Source organism: Hirundo rustica, chromosome 13 (assembly GCF_015227805.2).
Source record: "Hirundo rustica isolate bHirRus1 chromosome 13, bHirRus1.pri.v3, whole genome shotgun sequence".
NCBI lineage: Eukaryota > Metazoa > Chordata > Aves > Passeriformes > Hirundinidae > Hirundo > Hirundo rustica.
In genome coordinates this window covers 16,691,765-16,714,184 of record NC_053462.1, presented here as the reverse complement: position 1 = coordinate 16,714,184, position 22,420 = coordinate 16,691,765, and the positions used below count along the sequence as shown (strand labels likewise).

General features: G+C 41.7%; 1 protein-coding gene across 5 annotated transcripts in view; it reads left to right on the top strand.

The window, feature by feature from the left end:
* Positions 1-22,420, top strand: part of IGF1R (insulin like growth factor 1 receptor) — a 171,076-nt gene that overhangs the window by 32,521 nt on the left and 116,135 nt on the right. The window lies entirely within an intron of this gene.

Here is a 22,420-nt window from a genome sequence, read left to right as displayed (position 1 = left end):
AGATACGACACCTATGTTATTTTCCAGGGAATATTTTTCTAGTGCAGTATTTAATTTAACCCTGACATTCTCCTTGTGCGTCACAGTAATGTTAACCTGAAAATGCTCCCTGTCAGGGCTCCTTTGTGCCTTTTTTATTTTTCTTTGCTGTGGCTCTGTGGAGGAGTGTGTATTAAATCTCTCCTGCCTTGTTTAGGTTTTACACTGAAAGATCTGAAGTTGGTGGGTAAATGTTGTGTGGGAACACTTGGTACTTTAAGTAGCCTGGCTTCTGTTTAGTTTTGCCATTGAGTGGAAGTTGGTTTTTTCCTTCTTTTTCTTGCTCACAAACAAAGGAAGAAGCTTGTGCTTCCTTCAATATAACTTGTGCAGGAACAATGCTGAGGGAGGAGGGAGGGAAGGATATGCTGTGTCTGACTTAGAATAATCCATGGACATTTCTATAGAAGAAATTTCTACAAAGAAACTGTAACTTTTACATTTTTTCTGGGTATTTTTAAGGCTCAGCGTAAAGCGTCAGCAGCTCTCCTGCCAGTTTGGTTGCCCTGGTTTCTGTGTAGTGTACATTCCTTTACCTTCCAGTGCCCCAAGGCAGCAGCAATACTAGTTTGCTCTCTTTGGAGCTGCAGCATGTTGTGTTGGGCTTGGCATGCTCTCTTCTCTTTGACTTGCACCTACTTTTATGTTGGTGTATTAAATGCCAGCTGTGCCTCACTGGGGTTGCAGGTCCACAGTGAAGAATCCCTCAAGATAAAAGGAGAGCACTGAAGTTGTTTGTTTGCATCAGTGCTTTGGGGCACAGGTAGAGATGGAAAAGATAAAAACGGAGCGTCCAGACATACAAATGAGACTATGGCCTTTTATGTTTTTCTTTTTTTTCTGGCAGTTGTGACTGCTGGAAAGGTTTATGGAAGCTGCCTGCATCTCGCTCAGCAGCTGATGTGAGAACCAGAAAAACTGTTCCTGCCGTACCCCTTGCAAGACTTGTGTCTGATGACACACTAGCTCTGCCTGTCCAGTGGTCTGCTGTAAAGAAAACTTCGGTTGTTTTCTCCTATTCCTCTTGCTGATGATTAAATTTTGAGGTCTGCTGCCTTAGTCACTAGGCCTTTCCAAGTCTGCAGAAAACAAATGTAAATTACACCCCTTGAAAGCCTGCCTGGAAGTTCAGGATCCCTTGTCTGCCATAACCTTTGTGTTCTTTTTCAGGCAAGTCCAGCTAATGCTTCCTAAGACACCTTTGCCGTTGCTAGAGCCATAAGAAATCAACTGTGCAAACTCTTTGGGAAAGTAATAGCAAAACTAGCAGTGATCTGTATATAAGAGCTATGGTGCCCTGTTGGGTTTTTCCCCCATCCTAATTATTTGTCTCTTTCCCCCAGTTAACCTGGCGATGCCGAGTGTCAAACACTTGCTGAAACTTTTCCCACTCAGAGAAAAGACGAGGGGTCTGGTTATGGGGGAGGCAGGCTGTTACATCTGTGAGGAAAGGGGTGTTCAGCTGCTGCTTCTGTGGGACAGGATGAGAGCACAGTCTGGGTCCCCCTCTTGTGAGAAAGCAAATTAGAGCTCCCATATTGCCCAAAGAGGGTGGAATAGCCACGCTTCCCATAAAAACAATGATGGGGGGTGACTGAAGTGCGTGAGGGAGCTCTAAGATTAGAGTTTAGACATTAAAAACAAGATGTGTAAGCTGGCATTGTAGAGAGGACATGGATTAGGGCTGTAAGTATTAAGCATTTTGTTCAAAAGAGGTGAATTCGACATGAAACAATAGCTCATGTCGACCTCACTGCACAATACAACAGGAGAAAACTTGGAGCTTCTGAATGTGTGAAAATGAGGACCACGGAAAAGGCATGTGAGGATTTGGAGGCCGATGAAGCAGATGGCAGCTAAGCACAAAATGTTTTTAATGAAAATGTATCCTTATTCATTTTTGAATTGGTTTGACAATGGCCCGAGAAGATACAGTGTATGAGGAGCAGGAGGGAGAGAATGACAGTGAGTGGGAAGAGTGGTCCATATGTGCCTTCTACTAAAATGTTTAAACATATGGAGACAGTAACATGATGTATTCTCACAAATATTCGGAATCTGCTCCTGTTTGTTTACACGGAGCTCAGAAGATAATGCAGTTGAGTGGTGTCGTTTGACATGGCTCCATTGACTTGTGCAGTGCTCACAGTGTGCACCAGCTGGGAATCTGCTCCCTGTTGATTCAGCAGAGTAGTGCTGAAAACCATGTGCTGTGCTCTCCCCCCCTTTTCTCCTTGTCTTCCCCTCTCTGAGGAGTATTCGCTGTATTTCCCTGTCCTTTAGAAACAGTGAACATACGTGAGCTGTGTAGGCAGCAAGAGAGGGGAAGAAGTTGGGAGCCAGAGATGATGAATCAAATTATTCTTACTTTGCTGAAAATTATGGTTTTTGTTTTTTTGGTTTTTTTTTTTTTCCCTAAACACTGAAATACAGTAGATACTATATAAGTCAGCAGAGGACAACATCCTTTAAGTTTTACTCTTTCAGCAAGCAAATTAGCTGGTCTGTGTAACACCAATCCAACCTTTGTTGGTTTAAAAAAAAAAAGTATCATACAAACCTGACCGTATTTTGAAATGGACAGGTTGGTTGTATTTGGTTTGTATGCAAACTCTCCAGCAAATAAACATCTTCTGAAAGGAATAAACAGACAAAAAGATAATAATTGTAAAAGGCACAGTTGGTATCACGGAGTTAGAAAAATCTGGAGTACGTTAAAAAAAATTTGTTAGTGTTTTCTTTCTGAATGAAGTTTTTTGCTGACTTTCGCTCCCCTCCTGAGAAGTTTGCTCTCCAGCCAGAGGTTTCCCAGAATTTTTATTATGGCTGTGAGAGCATATTTAATTAGTAAGCTGGAATGGCCGCAGAGCAGTTTAGGCCAATCTGCAGTTAATTACTGTAGCAGTGGTTTATATTCTGAGAAAAGGGCTAAAATTAAACAAATGTATACTTGCCATTTTTCTTTGTTCTATTATAAAATGGCATAACCTGGGAAGAGTCTTGCAGCCTGCACTAGCCACCAAAAACTGTGTGATAATGTTAAGTACTCATCGTGGCTTCCTAGTTTCTTTTGGCACAAAGATTTGTAGAGGACTGTTTGTTTTGAGAGGTCTTTAAATTTGGGAGTTTCATTTTCCAGTATGAAAAGATGATGCAGTGAGCCCAGTCCACCGCTTTGCACGCGTTCCAAAACAACAACAACAAAAAACAAACAACAAAACCTGAACTTTTAAAAATACTTTGAAAAGATTTAGAACTTTTCCCCACATTTTGGAATAAAGAATGAAAAAAAGTTTGAAGTTTTTGAAAATACCCTGTGTCTTTTCCACACACACACGCTTTCATCTTCTGAAGACATTGCATTTTACGCTTGCTGCAACTTGCTTTATCATTGTCAATCCAGAGGTGTGTTTATGGTCACCAGGTGATGTGTAGCCACATTTTAGTGGCCATCCATACTATAGGAGAAATTTATTTTTCCTGGTGTTGTTTGGGATGATGGGAAGGGGTAATCCATGTGTTGTGGGATGAGACAGTAAATGAGGCCATGATTTCAGTGGCACTACAATTCCTTATAGGTGGTGGGATGATTAAATGTATGTGCCCAGTTACTCTGAGTTATACAAACTCTGGTTTACATAGAGACCATTCTAATGGATTTATTTGAATTATCTTGTGCCCAGAAACTGTTTCACTGCCAGAAAAAGCCCCGTAGAAATGCAGTTGGGAGGTCACTGATAGGAAATAGTATTTCCTTGGTTTTCTGAGTTGTGTGTGTTCATTCCTTAGTTCAGTTTCTCTGATGCTGTGTGGTGAAGGCTGGGGATGAAAAGAGTGCTAGTTCTTCCTTACAGGAGGCTACAAAAGCATCACCAGATTGCACACTGTGTGCCTGACAACCTTCTAACAGGGAGTGCTTGAAAAGGAGTCCTGGTCTAACCTCACATTATGTGGAAGCTCATGGGAGAAGGGAATTACTCTGCTGCCCAAGGGGCCTGAGGCTTCTGAGCTGAGGGGGAGAGGGACATGATGGCTGTGATCACATTCAGTGAGGATTTCTAAGATGATGTTTTAAAACTTTTAAAACTTCGGTCACATCCTAAATTTACTTTTAGAGGTACTGTGTGTTCGTGATGTTTCAGAAATTTGATCATCTGGTGCTAGCTAGGATTGGAATCAGAATGCTTTTGGTTTTACTTGTAGCACTTTGCTGTTCTTAACGATTTCTTTTTGTCCTGGAGTAGACTGAGAGTGATGCCCTGTTTGGGGAATTTTTTGGTTTACTTTCCTGTGCAGTAGTGCCACCTTAAATGTATGCAATTAAATACCAATCTAAACTTGAACCAAATCTTTCATTAACGTGCTTAACATGGATTTCCAGGCTCCATTGATGTATATGTTAGACAAATGTTTGTTAATAGAATAGACAATTGTATTGGATAGTTAATTAGATGTAATGTAAGGCTTTAATTTTATGATGAATTTGCAAAACAACTGGGAGCTGGGAATAGCTAGCAGTGTTACAGGGAAAATGCCAGGGAAATGTCAAGTGTAAAACTAAAAGAAAGCTGTGTTTTTGCTGTGTTCCTGTAGATGTCACAGACAAGGCAAACTCACCCTGGCTTAGCATTTTCTGCAGTTCTCTGTGGCTCTTATCCATGCAATGAGTCCAGCTTGGAGTGGATTGTGACTTTTCCTAGGGATTTCAGTTTTGACAGATAATGCTTGTATGGATGTCAGACAAGGGGTAAATTTGGGCTGCAGTCTTCTTATCTTGGTGGGGGGCCCTGAAATGATCTGTCCTCCACCTGTCCAGTTCTCCCATTTTCATGGAATGTAAAGAAATGCATCTTTTGTGATGACTGATACGCGATTAAATTTGAAATGGGCTGAAGGAAAGGGAAGCAGGCTCAGTCCTGGACAGGAATCAGGTTCTCTAAAATTTTTGAATTGGAGGAACCATTTTCCTATTTCTCTTTCCCCAAACACACATGAATGTAGGAATTAATTGTCCTTAAGCATTTTCATAAATTGTTTTTACGTGGCAAACAAGTTTTTCAGTGTTTAACAGTCCTGAAGCAGCCTTTGTTTAGCCTTCTTTCCCACTAATAGTGGGATTTCCTTTTCAAGTCTGTCTATGACGCTGAGAATTAACTTCTAATAAAAAGATGCTCGGATAATAATATGTTAATACTGATTGTTGAAGTGCCTTTTTTCTTCTGAGGTGAACTCAGCCTGGTTCAGTTGTCGACTGTCTCTTCCTCCCCCTCCTTTTGAGCGTCGGGAATGGAATGTGCATGTGCTATCAGCCGAGCGCTAAAAATGATTTAGCAACGAGTTTGCCCACCAGAAAATGGGGAGAGTCTGAGGTGCCCCAGAGCCTGGCTTTTTAAAGCTGGAAACCGTGTACCATTCCCTCCATTTTTTTTTTTTTTGTTTACTGTTTCTTGCTGGGCAAAGTGAACGTGTAGTCACCTGCCCAAAGCACAGTTCTGTGTGCCCGGGCTAGTTATTAGATGTATTTGTGTAGCCCTTGACGGTGTAGGCGAGAATGAATTTAGCACATGACTCTTGGGAAAGGCTGGTGGTTTTTTTTTTTGGAATTTGGTTGTTGGAGGGATTTGAGGGGCAACTCAGAAGTTCTCAGTTGTTGCTAGTTAAAGTTCAGCTTATGCTCTTAGGTGGATCAAACTTGTACTTTGTATACCGAGTGTGACCCTCCTGATGTGTTTTTTCCTGGTTGCAACGTATTGGGTTTATAGGCACTTAACTGTTCCCTCCGTAATAACCAGTGCTCCGTAGCTGTCCAAGCTCATCTTCCCCCATTAATGGCTTCTCAAACGATTCAATCAATTATGGGGTCAATTTGTCTTAATTACTTTTTTTTCTTATTTATTTTTATTTTTTCCAGTTGATGTGCGAGGGATATAGATGGATGATTAAAGGTTATAGTTTTGGGAAATGATGCCATTTAGGAAGCACGTTTGAAGTGTTGGGCGCGCGGAGAAAGTCTTTTATATCAACGCAGGCCTTGGGAGGAGGAGATGTTTTTCTATGTATAGAAACTTCCCGTATAGGATAGCAAGGGAAGGTTGCAGGGGGGTTGCCTGTCTCTTTAAGTGGGTTTATAATTGGCTAGGAATTTTTGTCAGCTTAGTCACTGCAGCATTCAGCGGATGAGGGAAAAAAACCACAGGCCCCAACCATTACGGCCGTTGGATAGGCTCTGTCATCCCAAAGGAATGCATGTGAACAAAACACTTTGTGCGGTGCAACCGTTGGCCTAAACAGTATTGCATTCTTAAAGCAGGCTCTGAGTCACATGGAGCAGATGGATTGTTTCACTAAAATGGAAGTTATGTATCACTGAGCGCTCCCGATCCAGCTTTCAAGTGTGGTTCCAATAGGTCAGGGTGATGAAGGGGTGTAAAGGGGAAAAAAAAAAAAAAAAAAATTCAGCTCCTTCTTGTGTGGCTGGAATAGTTTCTGTGGTGTTGAAAAGGTAAGAAAGTGTTTCACTTTATTAATTACTGGGCTGGCGCACAGGCATCAGAAGTTTCTCAGTAGATTTCAGACCAGCGTGGTGTTGATTCTGAGGCACGTTTTTTTCATGCTACCCAAATTAATCCAAAGAAAGCCCTGCTTTGAGAGGGACAAGGAGAGGAGAAAAGCCCCTTGCTAAGCCCCAAACCTGTTGGCTCTTCTCCCAATGCAACCAGCTGCTCTGCTCTTCCCCACCCTGCCAGCCTTCTGCCCCAAAATCTTTCTTGAAGCCGTTCTCTCTAGAGCTCAGAGTATACTGATCAGTGAGGGAGTAGCTCTGTCTCTGAGGATGCCCTATCGCTTTATTTGGTTTTATCTCTTCCCTTTGAGGGATTTGAAAGGATCTGATAAGAGCCTTCAAAGCGTGCAGGGGAGGAGCTGTGACTTCTGGCTAAACAATTTCAGAGCTGTCAAACGGGGTGTTTTTTACTATTTTTTCCCCCCCTCTTCTTGTTTAGTGGGGAATCCTCTTTAAAGAGTGCTCTAAGATTTAGCAGAAAGCGCAGCCTCCAGTTGGTCGATATTGACAACTGCTGTCATTTGGCAGGCTGGCACTGGTAGGAGTGCAGCAAGTTTGGAGGTCTTAATCCAGTTATCACCAAGGCAGGTGTTTCGGAATTAGTGCCTCCCCATGTTGTATTAATTGAATCTTAAATCATTACAGCACAAAGGGGAAACATTGACTAAATTCCCTTCCATCTCTGGAGCTTTCCTCGTGAAGGCAGCACATGAATAGGAACTCTCTCTCAGAGGAGCTGGTTTACTTTGAGTGCCTGTGCAGGCTGTTTGGCAGAATCAGAATTGACTGGTCCACGTGAAGCGCTACATGCAGAACCGAAATTGCAGTGAGTCACTGTCTGCTCTTTCTTTTGTGATCTGAGAGTCTGGGATAAAGTACTGCAGTGGGTGTTACAGATAAAACCAGTATGCAAATCCCTAATTCAGAGATGAAGCCTTCTTCCTCTTCTGCTCGCTGCAGTTGTTTGTCTGTGTGTATCCATTTCTCTTCTGTAGAAGAGAAATTAAAATAATCAGTAATACCTTGCACCAGGAGATGAAGAGAGTGGTGGCAGGGAAAACAAATACTGCTTCCAGCAAACCAGCTGTAGAGAGATTTTAAATTCAAGCACTGCTTTAGGATCAAGTGGTTTACAGGAGAATACAAGTAATTGGAATTCATCTTACAGATGAAAAAAATCATAGTCTTCTTAGGCAGAATTTTTATTACTTTCTACCCTTAGGATAGAAAATGATTTTTCTTTGAATGATTAGAGTTAGCTGCACCTGTCAGATGATCTTTTTAGGAGAAAAGGTGTGAAGGAGTGAGAGGGCATTTTTGGAGTAAGCAGTGGAAATCTTTCAGCATGTCCCTGGTGACAGCAGGACAGTGGGAGGCCCCTGAAGTCTGTGGTGATCACAGGTCCCAGCTCCAGCTTCTTGCCTGGTCTAAAAGGAACGTTTTGCTCTGTGAACCAGCATTGCTGTTTTAAGTCATGGCACTGTTTTAATGGTACTCAGGTCAGTGTGCTGTACCTGTCTTGTGCTGTTCATGCCCTGCGTTCTGGATACAGTGTCCAGTGCTTTCCAGTAGATAAATTCAACATCGTGCATGTAGTACCTGAAAATCTCAAGCTGTGAAGCTTTTTTTGTTTTTCTTGTCTACTTATTAAATATTTATTGTAATGGTAGCTGGCCTGGGATGAGGGAGGAGGAGGAAATGTTGTTCAACAACATGGGGCTCACCCGTTGCCATAAATGGTGCAAAGCTCTGTTTACATTAAGTGTGCTGTAATGGGGTTACTTCAAGGAAATTGCACAGCAAGAAGCAAAAACATTTTCTGTTCTGCGTGTGCTGAGTGGGCTGCATGATCTGACCTGTATGTGAGGGTGCTGTCTGGACAAAGAATGTCATGAGCAAGTGGACTGCTATTTTGCAATGTTATCCTACTCATTCTTCTAGTATCCAGGAGACACTGGAATTGGTGCTGATTACTGTGCCATGCCTGGTTAAACACAATGCCCTAAAGAAGGAGTTAAAGAAACCCTACAAGGATGACATTCCCACCCCCAAATCTTCCAGCAAAGGGAAAGGATTTTCCTCCCAGCTTGTGTTCCCACCACAGCAGCAAGTGTGGCAGTAACTTGCCTGGGTTCGCGCAAGCTGTCTTTCTTCCCAAACCGCTGCTCTTCTGTTCCCCTTCCCAAAATGTGTTTGGGAAACTGGGAGCCTTCCCTTTGCCTGCCTGGCCCTTCCTGCTGTTCTCTGCAGCAGCGCAGAAATGATGTGCCTGTCCAGTTCATTCTGCTGCTGCTTGGTGAACTAATGAGCAGAGGCACTGCAGCTGCCAGGAGGAATTCCTTTCCAGCAGTTTTGCGAGAAAAGTCAGCAGGATTAGGGCCTGGTTCAAACTTGATTGTTCAGCATATCTGCTATGCAAACCATTTGGGTGAGGGAGAGAGCAACCAGAGTGGCAACCAACTTTGCTTGAGGCAGAAACGAACTGTGGGAACAAGGAGGAGACTGTCTTGTTCTTTATAAACCATAGTCTGCTTAGAGCATTTTGGTGTGCTTGAATATAGACATATATATGTGTGTGTATATATATATGTATGTATTTTTTTCTTCTCTGCAGCAACACCCTGAGTTAGTGTCTATCCTGGCTTAGAGGAAACAATTATTTCAAAAGCCTTTCTTAATAGCTTTCTTAATCACCTTTTGAGCTCCTCTCATGTTTTGCTGCTTGGATGTGCCTGCTCGTGCCAGATCGTGCACTGGATCTCACAGTTCTGGAGCACCTACTTAGTTATCTATCTAGGCAGGGAGTATTGGGGCACCTCCCAAGTATTTAAAAATAGAAATAAACATCTCATGCTCGCTCTTCCTTCCTTGATTAAATTTATAGGGTTTGTGCTGGGCTTGTTTTGCTTTGTGTGGGTGAGTGGGTGTGTCTTGTGGATGAAAAATTAATTGCAAGAGGGCTGGAGTCAAAGGAATATGTTTGTACCTTAGTTTGGAAGCTGTAAGATCTTTGGTCGTTTTGCTTTCTGGAGTCAGTTTACATGAAGGTTCAGCTTTCTATGCTTTAAAATTTATTTTGGTGGGTTTTTTTGGTTCTCAGTGACTGTGTAGTGAAATGCTGCTGCTGTGGGAGGCCACACTCCCAGCAGTTCTCTTGGGTAGCTTGAGCCATTTCCATGGAGCATTTGAAGTGTCTGGAGAGAAACTTGGAACTGAATTACCTGGGGTTGCAGGTACAGAAGATTGATTTTGTCATCGGGCTGTTGGAAAGACAGTCTGGAAGCAGGAACTTTCTAGGATATGATAGCTGAAGTGTAATAACTGTAATACCAACAGAGGAAGAGTCTAGAAATATGATTATAATAATGTATTCTTGAGTAGAATTAGGTGAAGGAGGTGTTCAACTCTTTTTTAATTTTCTTGTTAAGTGCTTTGTTGCGCTGGTAATTTTTTTTTTTTCCCATTCTTGTGAAGCAGGTGTGGTTTAACCTACCCACATGCTGGAGTAATAAACACTTAGTGTTGTATGTAATACATGGAAAATAGGATTAGCAGAAATAATAAAAGAGTGTTTGTGCTGCTGCAGATGTGAGAGCTAATGGGACAGCCAGGGGCAAGTGATGAATGAACCAGTTAAACAGGGACCAGGAACTCTGGTTTAGCAAGCCCTTCTCTTCTGAGCACGAACATGGATACAAGTTACACTCTGATTGCAAACTTGTTTGTTTGACTTTCCCTCCACGCTCCCTGAGCCAAGCTGCCTTAATTATACGAGAGAATTGCTTCTCAAAATGACTTCCAGATAAATCATTATCTGTACTTGAATGACTCTGACATCTGTAGCAGACTTGTCTCCAGGTGAGGAAAGTATTCCTGGGGGTCTGTTCTAAATGCATTTCCTTTGGAAGGCTTCTATTGATGTGCTTTAGTCTGTTTCCTCACTACCTATTGTGTAGGACTAGGCAAGAAAATAGGAACTGTAGAGGAAAAGACTCTGGGCAAGATGTTTTGCTTTGTAGCATGGAGTATAGAGGGCTGCTTGATTTCTTACATCTATTATTTCTGGTACTCTGGGCTGTGCCTTGGGTGGAGAAACTCTTTGCTAGCTTGAAGACAGTGGTGTAGGTATCAGCAGCTTCAGGTAAAGCCTAGGCTGGGGTGTGTTTTAGAGGCCTGTCCTCATCAAGTGAACTTTAATTAAGGAACTGTTTCATGTTCTTACTCTCTGGACATTCTGCCAAAATGGGTTTGCAAACCAGAGTTTCTAAATTAAAGCTGGGTGTTTCTCAGTGAGTGCATCGCTCTCCATCCTAAGGCAATATTGATAAAATAAAGCATCCTCCATTTATAGGAAGGATTTTTGTATATATCAACTTTCTGTCACTGACAGTGACAGAAACTGCTGCAGTCTTGTCGCTGATTTCTTATCTTGTTCCCTATTCCTTATGCCATCATTGTGGTTTTTCCTGTGAAGCATTCTATTATTTCTAACATAACATTTGAAATCTCATTTTAGCGACTGACATGCTTTATCAACATTTTCTGTGAATGAAAAAGAAAAAAAAGGTGAAATTTGGTGTTGTTGGTGAGATACCCTGATTAACAGATTTTGTTTCTCTTTAGAAGTGTTCTGGTCCACAGCTCTCTGGTGGGTGGTCTGACAAACCAAATGTAAGGTGCCTGAAACCAGTAGTCCTATTGGAAAATCTAGGCCAGAGGATTTTGCCAAGTGTAAACATTGTCTCATGGTGTGAAAAACAACCAAACAATTTTGGTTCATTAATATAATTTACTTGAAGACAGACAATGCACTTGACATGGCTGTTTATACCCAGGCTTTTATGCCATTCATATATCTGATGAGTTTTTAAATGGGTTGGTTTAGAGCAGGCCAACCAGAAGTGGCTTTTATAATCCATAGTAGTAATTTCTAGATTCTGCAATTACACTGGATTTATTTATTTAAGCAGGCACCTTATAATTAATCTTCTAGTTGGCTTTGACAGCAGTTTCACTGGGTCTTTCCATTGCTTTTTTTCCTTTTTTTTAATCCTGGAAGTCAGAGAGCCTTTGATTATTGCAGATATTTCTGTAGGTAGCTAGAAAAAAAAGCAAACCCATTTTAGCCGTGGAATTGGGTTCCATTCCATTCCTTTTGGAAATCACTCCTTGTGATTTCATTGTGCTGCGTGGCAGAAGCTCCAAACCCAACATCTGCATCTCCAGGAGCTGCCCTGGAAGCACAGAGAGATGGGAAAGGTGCTGCAGGTGTGTCCCAGCATGGGAAATTGTCTTTTCCTTCCACCTCCCCCGTGGGCCTGGCTGTGTCTGTCTCGTGCTCCATTCACAGAGGAGGTGGCAGTGCCAGGCTGTGGCTGTCTCTCCCCGTGTGTGAATCCCCTCGGATTTTGTGGGCTCCAGAGCAATTCCACCCCATGTGGCTCACGTGGCTCTAATTGGGCTGGTGGAATCTCCACAGCCCTGTGTGTCCCCCAGGGTTTGTTGTTGTCAGACCTCATTTTACCCCCCACACCCTTCTTCCTCTTTTCATAATCCATCAGTTTTGGGAATGTCTGAATAGTGTTTATTACTTTTATTGTTTGGTGGGAAAATGGCCATGGAGCTTTGATTGTTTTATGGCAGGAGAAAGGCCTTGTGGAACCCCAGGCGCTTTGTTGGTTCTTTTTTTTTTTCTTATTTAACCCCAACAAGGAGTGCAGAAAAATAACCAGTAATTTAATTATAAGTGAAGAATTTCTTGCTGGTTATAGCCTAGGGACACGTTTTATTTGAATCCAAAAATCAACCAGAAAATAAATTTAATTACTTTCTAATATATCTTGTTAAAGCATGGATCAGTCTGTGCTGCAAATGAGCTTTGGAGGTTCTGGCGAGAGAGAATGCAGACTCCAGTTTTGCTGGTAGATTAAATGCTGGACGTCAGCGCTTTCTCTGATAACAATGTTGTTGAGAACTGCTCTGGCACACCAGATTCCTCTGCACGCCTGTAGCTTGCTGTGGAAGTTAACTCAGGACTTCAGCTTTTGTCATGCTCCATTTGGGAAGTTTGGATTTCAGAAAGGGGAAAATGATGCTGCCTGCTTTTAGCATGTAAAACAAAAGTGTAGAAGGCTGGAGCAGCTGATTTTGAAGCTTTTGAGAGAAGTCTTGGATATCTTTCTTCAAAGAATAACTTGGTTTTATCTTGTTGTGTCTTTCAAAAGCTCAATCATTAGATCATTGGTGTCATTAAAATATCAACAGACAAATGATGAATGTCTTGTCTTGTCTTGCTGCATTTTTTATTAAGTTGTTAATTTTAGTTTTTTGGGTTTTTTTTTAATGATACTTTTCTGCAGGACGAAGCCATTTCTCCCAGCATATTTGACATGTGTTAAATATATTAGTTTTAGGAAGATGCTGAGCAATGCTCCTTACGTTCTGTACTCTCCTTCTCCAGTGGGCAAAGAGAAAAAACATTTAATTAATTACCGTGTTCCAAACAGTTCAAAAACAAATGTTTGTAGGCACTTTGTGTCTTTGTCAATTTACATGCTAAACACTGTTGATAATGATGGGAAACATGCCAGTTGAATATTTCCTGTATACAGAAATTTATGTGGTTACGGGTTTAAAATTGTCCTGACTACCCCTACTAAGAGAAGTAAGGTAATTTGTTGCTATTGCCCTCTTTGTAAAATATACTGAAAAAATCCTTGCACTGATTTTTTGTTCTCTGTTACAGTATTTTAAAATTTTTATAATCTCTTTCATGTCTGAATTTTGAAGGACTTTACCTGATGCTCTGTGTCTGTGTCTCGCTGTGTTATGTCTTTGCGTGGACAGCTCTTTAAAATGGGTTTTGCATTTTTATGTGTGAGATTGGGCTTGGTTTATGGGACAGTCACTTTGGTTGCAGTGTCCCCTCTGTCCCATAAGGAGGATGATCTTATTTAAATGAGGATTGTGGTGCACCAGTGTTTGTGAGTGGCTGCAGGTACCTTTTATGAACATTTTGGTTGGAAATCTTGTTGTTAAAGGCATATTTTTGTTACTATATAACCCTCTTTTCTTGTATTTCCCTGGGCCAGTGATGTAGAGGACTATATATTACATATTTCAGCTTGCTGCTTCTGGAAAAGAGATCTGTTTGGGTGGATATGCTGGAGTTGTTTTGGAAGCACATATAAAGCACATTAAGCAAAACAGATTTAAATTCATCACTTGAGTATAAATATCCAACAGGACAGCTTACAGATTTTTCTTCCAGCTTGCTGCCTAGGGATTTGAGGTGTTGTAGAGGAAGGAAATGTACACAAGGAGGAATACCCACTTCTCTGTTAATTTTTAACTCCCTTTTTAATGCCTCATATGTAAGGCAAGAACAAAATGCATTAACTTTTTTTTTAAGTAAGGGAAAAATCACTCTTTTTAGCTAATATTCTGATTGTCTTAGTTGTTATCATACTAATTGATATTGTTCTGTTGCTATTGATGGGAAGTAGCTAATGAGAGTTAACTATATGAGCTCTGAAAGGCCTGATTTTTAAAAGTGCTTTAAAATGCATCTCAGTGACTGAAGTCAGTGTTACCTGTTAGCAGCTTGAATGGAATGCTCAAACTCTAGCTCTTTTAAAAGATTGAAAATAAGTTAAATATTTTATTTTGTAATTCATTCATGATTCAGCTCTATTAGGACATTACTTGTTTTACTTAATTTTATCTGCATTAAGAACAAGACAAATTTCAGACCCTTTTCTCATCTCCAAGCCGAGTTTAGTTAGACACAGAAGGAGTGTGAGCGCTGTGAATCTAGAATTGTGTAGTCAAGGTGAATGGGAAGGTGAAATCCATTATCTGCTGAAATGCTGGTGCAGGTATGACTTTGGGAACATGAACTGCTGTGCTGATATTTGCTGAGAAGCCTGCAGTGTGTGTGCATCCTGACACTGCTTTTCCTCCTCGTGAGGGAGAACAGTCATTTCAAAAATAACATCTGCCATGACAGCCTGAAAACCCGTGTCAGTGCATGCTCTTTTCTGAATTTGTAGTTAAAATGTCTCATGGGGTTTTTTTGACTTCTGTTTACAGTGGTGTAAAAATTGATTGTCTCCTTTTAGCATCTTTCTGCAGCCAGGTTCAGTTAGGAAGGAATAATGTAAATTTGGCCTAGGAGAACAGGTCAGTTCTGTAGTTAAGTGTGCGTGTAAGTGGTAATTAGTGCAGAAAGGAAGAGTGACTTTGTTTCGTTGATTGATAAACATGGCACAGCCCTACCTTGGCTGGCTGTTCTGGCCTCTCTTGAGGCCACTCCAGACAGCACAGAAAAAGCATCACTGCACGTGGAATGTCAACTTTGGTCAGATTAGCTGGTCCAGGTATCACTGAGCAATATATTGTGTATAAGGTTTTGGTGCATATCTATTTTAATTTTCAAGGAGCAAAACACCACTGATGTGTCATCTTACAGTCAGCTCAATTCACCTGGTATCTAGGAATGTTCTTTTGAGCCTTCTAGAAGCGTGACTGTTCTTTGGGACATAAAAGGAACTGGAAAGGTTTTCCTGTAATAAAATAAACCTTTAGCAAGCAGAAATTTTACGAAGAGGAGATTCTGTTTGTTTTAAATGGAACAGTTTCCCTCAGGAATAACTGGTTTGTGGGTAGCAAATACAGAGATTTGAATGTTGTGGTAGGAGAACGTTGGAAAGACAGAAATTTATGTCCATTTCCGTGGGTGAGCCAAAAGCTCTTCCTGGAGGATCCTTTCTCAGAAGGTAAGGCATGGCTTGGAAAGGTAAAGGTCAAGTCAGCTCGAGCCAGAGAGGCTTAGATGTGCGCATGAGGGAGAACATGCCAATCCTCAGCAGCTTTGCCTCTGGGATAATGCTGTTGGAGGGACAGGAGACAAGTTATGCTCATGTATGAGGAAAATGAGATGCAGGACTCTTAAACGGCTTGATCAGACACACGTGCCTAAGGGAGTGGGAGCGGAGGGAGGATCAGGCGCTGCTTGTCTGGTAATCCAGAGACGAGGTTGTGCCAGCTTAGTGGCAGTGGCAAGGGTGAGACCTTCGGTGGGAGCTACCTCCACGAACTTGCTATGCGTGTGGATTTTTAAACTAAAAAAACCCCTTTGTTCATCTGTTTTATGTGTAACCACAGGCCATGGGCTAACATGAGACGGTGGCATGGGTTTGTTTTTCTCACTTTTATCAACCTGTTGCAGTTGGGGATTTACTGGAGCGTGGATGGATAGTGAGCATTTAATTTGTTGCAGCTAGAAGAAAGATGCAGCGAACTTTAATTCTGAAGAAGCTCAAGCTTTTCAAAGAAATCCTCCAGGGAGTCATCCCTGTGAACTGCATTGACTGAGAAGCATTGACTTGGTCAGGTTACATTTGTAGAAACAAACATGTTTTCCCAAGCCCCTCGTTACAATTCCAAACGCATGTTTTTAGAGGCCCTTGTCTCTGGGAGCTGGCTGGGGCACTGTCAGTGCTCTCTGCGCTCTGGTTGGATTCCCTTTAGCTGGGGTGGATGACTGGAGAGCACATGGCTTTTGTGTGCCTCGTAATCCTCTGTCTGAGCATCGTCCTGCGGCTCGGCGCGGAGAGCCGGCGGAAGCTGTGCCGCACAGGAGTTCAGCCGGCAGCGTTTTTATCCACGCGCTTTTATCCGGTGAACCCAAGCAAGCCGAGGAACAAAGGGATTTTTTTGTAGCTCATAGGTGGCAAACAGCTCTGTTTGCTGTGGATGAGGCGTTGGGATCGCTGTTCCTGGGTTGTAGCTTGGTGTTTTCTTCTTGGCTCACATACCTGGACTAAGCTCTTTGTCTGGCCCGCTCTGCCAAAGTCTAGGGCTGGACAGTGTTGAACTGTGACCTGCAAAAGTTGACTTAGTAATCTTCCATGTCCCTGTTTTACATTGAAGATTCTCCTGGAAATGCCCAAGGGAAAAAAAGGGTTGGAGGTAGCTGGTTGTTGAAGTCAGTCAAGTTGTAGTAAAACTGGGCCAGTTTGTGAGTTACTGGCGCAGTTATCTGAATTTATTCGTTATATTTGGCTTATTTTGCTTTTTGGATGAGACTTGCATGAAGGGAAGACTTCAGATAGTGAGGAAAGAATTACTGTTGTAGTTGTTCCTCCTTGCTCTAAAGCAGGTAGGGTGGTGGTACCATTTTCATGCAATGTCAAAGTGGCAAACTTCTTTAGGCAACACTTGCAGAATTTTATGTAAGACTGTTAAATCCCCCTCATTTCCCTGCCAAAAATAATAAACCTTGAAAAATATGCAAAGCATTCCAAAGCTTGTAAGTACCAGGGTGCTGAACTACGAGGTTTCTGCATTTTTAGAGTCCCATTTTAGATGCCCTCTGGGCATATTTGTGTTCTCATCCTGCAGGCTACCCTGGGCTGCTGCCCTGTCACATCTGGTACACACAGGAGGGTCAGGACTACTCAGTCCTGGAAGGGAGAGCTTCAAAGAAAACTTAAACCTTGGAAGAGCTTGACTGATTGGCATTGAGATTCTATTTTTAATTATCGATGCTGCAGTTTAATACTGGAGGCATTGTTGTGTTCCAAACAGTGGTTTTACAGAGTTCAGTGCAGATCTTCACTCCTTGAATCAGCACTTAGCAAAGGTACTTTTCCCCCAGAATTAAGGGAGCTGTGTCAGTAGTTCAGAGTGCACAACTATTTGGCATTTTCCTTGCTTTTCAATTTGATAATGTCATCGTGGCTTTGTGGACTTAAGTGTGATGCACTATTAATCACTTTCAGAGCAGCTGCTCCCAAGAAGTGAGTGAAAACAGGATACAGACTGCAAAGCATGGTGGGATGCTTTGAAATAAAAAGCACTTAATCAACATTATTTAGATCAGATGATCTTTTTTATTAAGTATTTGAGCCCTGTGCTACAGGATGATGCTCCGAGACATCACAGTTTTGCGTTAAAAAAGGTATTATCCACGTCATATAATACTCAACAATTTAAAGCTGGGATGTGCTTTTATGTTAGGATCTTGTTAAAATTCTGCAAGAGATTACCTTTGCATTTTGCCTGATCTGAAATGCTTGATGTTGAATCTATGGGTTTTTTTTTAATTTTAAAAAGTCATTGCAAATCAAGCAAGTAAAAGGAAGAAAACTAGCCATGCTTACATGCATTTAAGTAGATGTGTGAAGTATTTGGATTTCATATTTGCACAAAACCAATACATTTTTTCAGACAATTAAATATTTTGCAAATTAGTCACACTTAAACTGGCAATTTTTTTGAAGTAACCATAAAAGCATTTACTGAGCTAAAAAAGTCTTTTGTTGCTTCAGCTCTAATCCACATTTATTTTTCTAATTCATCTACCCATCACTGCCTTTAAAATTGCCTGTTCTTTGAAATGCACAAATAAGTTTCATCCTTTTATTTGGGAACAATTTTATTAAAAAAAAACTTTTAAACCCCTCACCATTGTTTTTTTCAATTTTGCCACACCCACCACAAGATAAATTCCCTCATTTTGTGCTGGGTTGCAGGGTGATCACAGGCATTGGTGCTCCAGCAGCTGCGTGCGTTCAGCTGCTGTTTGTGACCACACCTACGTAAGTCAGCGTTGAATGTGGATTTTTGGGATTGTGTTGGAAGTAGGAAAACTTCATCTGGGAATTATCTTTAGCTGTAACATGCTGAATTACTGAAAGCTTCCAGCATCTCTTGCTACACACAAATCCACTCTGTAAGTACCAGTGCAGTGAAGCACAAGATTAAAAAAATTAAGGAAGTAAGGCGAAGCACTTGGAGTTTTTAAGAGTGGAGATGTGTAGTGTTATGCCTCTATTTGGAGAACCATGATCTAATCTTATTTATATCTATCAAATGAAGAAAGAAAATACACTTTCCTTGTGTGCTCAACATCAGCACCTGCAAAAAGATGGCTCTTATTTCCTTTAAAACAAAATAATCTCCATGAAAAAGACTGATTGGAGGCACTCAGTGGTGATTTATGTTCTTGCTGATATATTTCTCAGCTGGGTCTAGGTTTGAAAGTGCAAATACTTTCGGCCTGTGGCTGATCACTTTGGTATCAAGTAAAGGCCATACTTGCATCAGTTTCTCCTTGCTGAAGCTGATTTTTCTCTCTGTAGCTGGGCAGGAGGACATGAGCTGGTGATTCTCAGCATGGGGCTGGGATGGGTTTCCATCTGTTGTGCAGAGTCAGGCTGACACACAAAAAATCCTTCAGCTGTTACCACTGTGAAGAAAACCTTCAGGTGGTGGGGAAACAAAAACCTGTGGAGTCAGAAATAAGTCTTGATGAGTGGGTGGGGTTTTTTTTCTGAGTGAGTTTGAACATTTGGGGGAATTTTTGGTTGGTTTTTTTTTCCCCTTTGGGTCCCAGTTTGAGTTCTAGGAATCTCACCTTGAATAGAACCACAGGTATTACTGATGGTGGGAGAGGAGAGGGTGTTCAGATTAGGGGAACCCTGGATGGCTCTTTAGAAGGATCTGGGAATGTAAAGATTTTTAGTGGATTCCTATAGTGGCAATGAAATTGGTATTTTATAGATATTACAGGAAAAATACCTTGAAGATGCCAGTCATCAGTCTCAAGCACAGATGTATTTTTCTTTTTCTATCTTTATTTTTTTATTTTCCCCCCTCACAGTAGCATGGCCGGTTTAAATGCTTCCTTGCCCTGTACCAACCTCTGTGCTGGTACAATTGTTTATGGACTCGAGCAGTGACTGGGAGCAGAGAACTCCATCTGGGTTAAAAATAACTTGGTCCCAGAAAATAAACTGTATTTTTAACTTGGATCAAGTTTCCTGGTCCAGAACACTGTACAGCCGTGCAAACATTTGCAGTGGCACAAGGAAGGTGCTGCCCTGGTCCTTGGAGCAGCTGGGGCTCTTTAAGCCAGGTTTTATGTTATATCCCAGTTGCAATAAGTTTTGCAGAGACATGGGAACCATTTTCAGCTGTATCCCGAGCTTGCAGAACAGGAATGTGTTTTCTGGGTGTTTGGGGCGTTTTTGAGCTCTAAGTATTATGTTAACAAAACAGGTGTGGGTTTTTTTTTTAATCAAGTAACCAATCAGGCACAATTTTCAACATTAATAATAGCTAAAAAAACAAATCCATCCATTTAATACTGAAGTGTTTTAGTGGAATGGCTTGGGGAGCATCTGCCACGCGACAGGAGGGAGAAGTGGTGAATCCTGGAGGCTCCCAAAGTGTAGTTCTGCGGGTTCTGTCCTCCTGGGTTCCTGGTGGGGCTCAGCTGCAAAGGTAGGATGGCGTTGGAAGCTTGTCACGTGGAGACAGAATGTCATCCATACCTTTTAGAGGCATGCAGGGGCTGCCAGGGATCCGTGTGCCGCTCAGGGAGACCTTTGGTACGAGTGTGTGTCATCCACTTGATGGGATGTGCCAGTTCACGAGTTGTCTGTCTGTTGTCTCCTGTCACCCTCCTTTGGTGACCTCTTCCTCATACATCTTCCACTGCTAGAAAAACACGTACTGAGCCATCTTCTAGTCCCAGCAGTGTCACAGAAACAACCCAGGTCTTTGGGACTTGCTTTTAGCAGGTAAAATTTGGAATAGTTTTGAAGCAAAACCATTCATTTTTTTCAATTCTAGTAAAAAGCTGTGTACCTTCAACATGGATAGAAATGAACATGCAGTTGCTAAGGAGTGAGCACATCCTGCTTTTCATGTGGGAAGTTTGCCAGAAGACTCAGTCTCCTGAATGTGGATCTTAAATTTGGGCTTTTCCTCAGGACAGCAAAAAATTGGGTGTGGGGAAGAGGCTGGAGTGTGCACCCCATGGACCTGGGGATGTTGATGTTGACTGTGCATCTGCTTGAGACAACTCAGTGTGCCTTGGGTCAGTCTTCTGCTCTCTTAGGACTTTGCTTCTGCCGAAGTATCATGATGGAGAGCTGAGTGTGGAGAAGTGAGGATCACAGCTGAGCCAGCAGCGTTTTGGGAGCAATGAATCCATGTATGATGTGGGGTTAGGGGGAAAGTTGGTGTGTGGGTTGCTGTGGTTGTTGTTTATTTAATTTTAGAATTTTTTTTTAATGTGATTTAGAAGTGTTAAGAAATGGAGTGAAATCACCTTTCTTTGTGGTTTTTTTTATTTCCCTTCAGAAAACTCCTCTAGCACAGTCAATCTACTTTAGTGAGGGATCTAGCAGTGGGATGCCTTGGTCCTAATATGGCAGATACTACATCTGCTTCCTATGTGTTATCAGATGTGTTTTTGGTCTGGGTTGTAATCTGCAAAGCTCTTGTGGAACTGGCCCTGGTTATTTTCGAGGCCTTTTCAGTCTGTGGTCTGGAATACCACAGTAATCAGGGGGCTCCAAGTGGACAGGGTTTAAAGTGATGCTATCTGGGGCCATGAGGAGCTTTCCTTGCAGCACTTAGCTTGGAACTCTGCTGTGTGTGATACCAGCCTGAGCCTGGAATTCACTGGTTTTAGGGTGAGACGTGAGAAGATGGGATTTACAGCAGGTTTATCTGTGCTGGTAGCTATGAGAATGCTCCAAGGGAGGAACCTTCTCAGAGAGCTTCTCTGTGCTAATGCCTGAAGAGAAGATCGTGCCTGAAGTTCTTCAGGGTTTTAATTTTTTTTTACATAATTACCATGTTTTTCAATGTCTGGTTTTTTTTTTCCTTTATTGTGTGAAGAAATAAATTGTAAAGAAATATCTTCTATTTTGCTATAGTAAAAAAAATATTTTTTTTTTGCCCGTGTCAGGAGCATAAGTTTAAAGAATTGTTTGTGAGAAATGCTGACTTAATTGTCTAACTTGGGAGGTGTGTGTGATTTTCAGAGATATCCCTCTTTCACACTCCCTTTGGATTTTTCTGGTGAGAGGAAATAAATTCTAATTCTTGAAAATTCTCATGTATAAAAGTCCAAACTATTTGTGGATGTCTGCTGCTGAATGAAAATGTGTTGGCTATGGGACGCTAAGATGTTTGACAAAATACTTCAGAGTGGCAGGAGTGGAGGAGGTGGGGAGAATAATGTTTGTTTGAAGATCAGAGCACCCTGGAGATGAAATTTATTATGATAGTATCAGAGTAAATAAAGTCCTCCTTTGGTGTAGCTTTGTTTGTGTCTTTTTAATTAGCTGATTCCTCGGGGACTGCTGGAGATTGACCTGTGTGGGTTTATGATAAGGATGTGTAAGAAATATTTTTCATTTTGTTCTGAGTGTGTTGTTTTTTCTTTCTCTACAACTGATGGTTGTAACTTTGGTTACCAGTAACAAAGGAGAAAATTTCTTCTTAATCATTCTGTTCCAGTGGGCGGGAATCATCCCGGGTTTAGTGTTTCTGGTACCGTCTGCCATGAAAAGAGAAAAGGCAGTAAGTGCAAGCTCGATTTACGTCTTCCATTTCCTTTGTCCTGCATTCTGAAGTCAGCATCAGCTTGCCCCATCAGAGAAATGGGATTAATCCCGGACTTTCTCAGTTGTGGCAGGTATTTTATGTTAGGAGAAGCTTTTTTTATGTCAGGGATTGAGTGGAATTGGCATTGCAGATGGAAGGTATAGCACTCAGATAAATGCTTATTTTAGCTTATGAGTAAAGCCAGAATCTGTGAACTCTGGGGATGTTTTGAGGGCGTAGCATGTTCAGAAATGTGTGACTTTGTTTTGTACAGCAGCTTCTTCCCCTTCATTGCCTTCACTGCTGATCATTGCCTTTCCCTGCTGTGCATGAACCTTGTAATCTCCCCTGGAGTCACCCAGGCCTGAGAAGCCGAGGCAGACAGCCACAGCCCAAGGTGCTGAGCACATC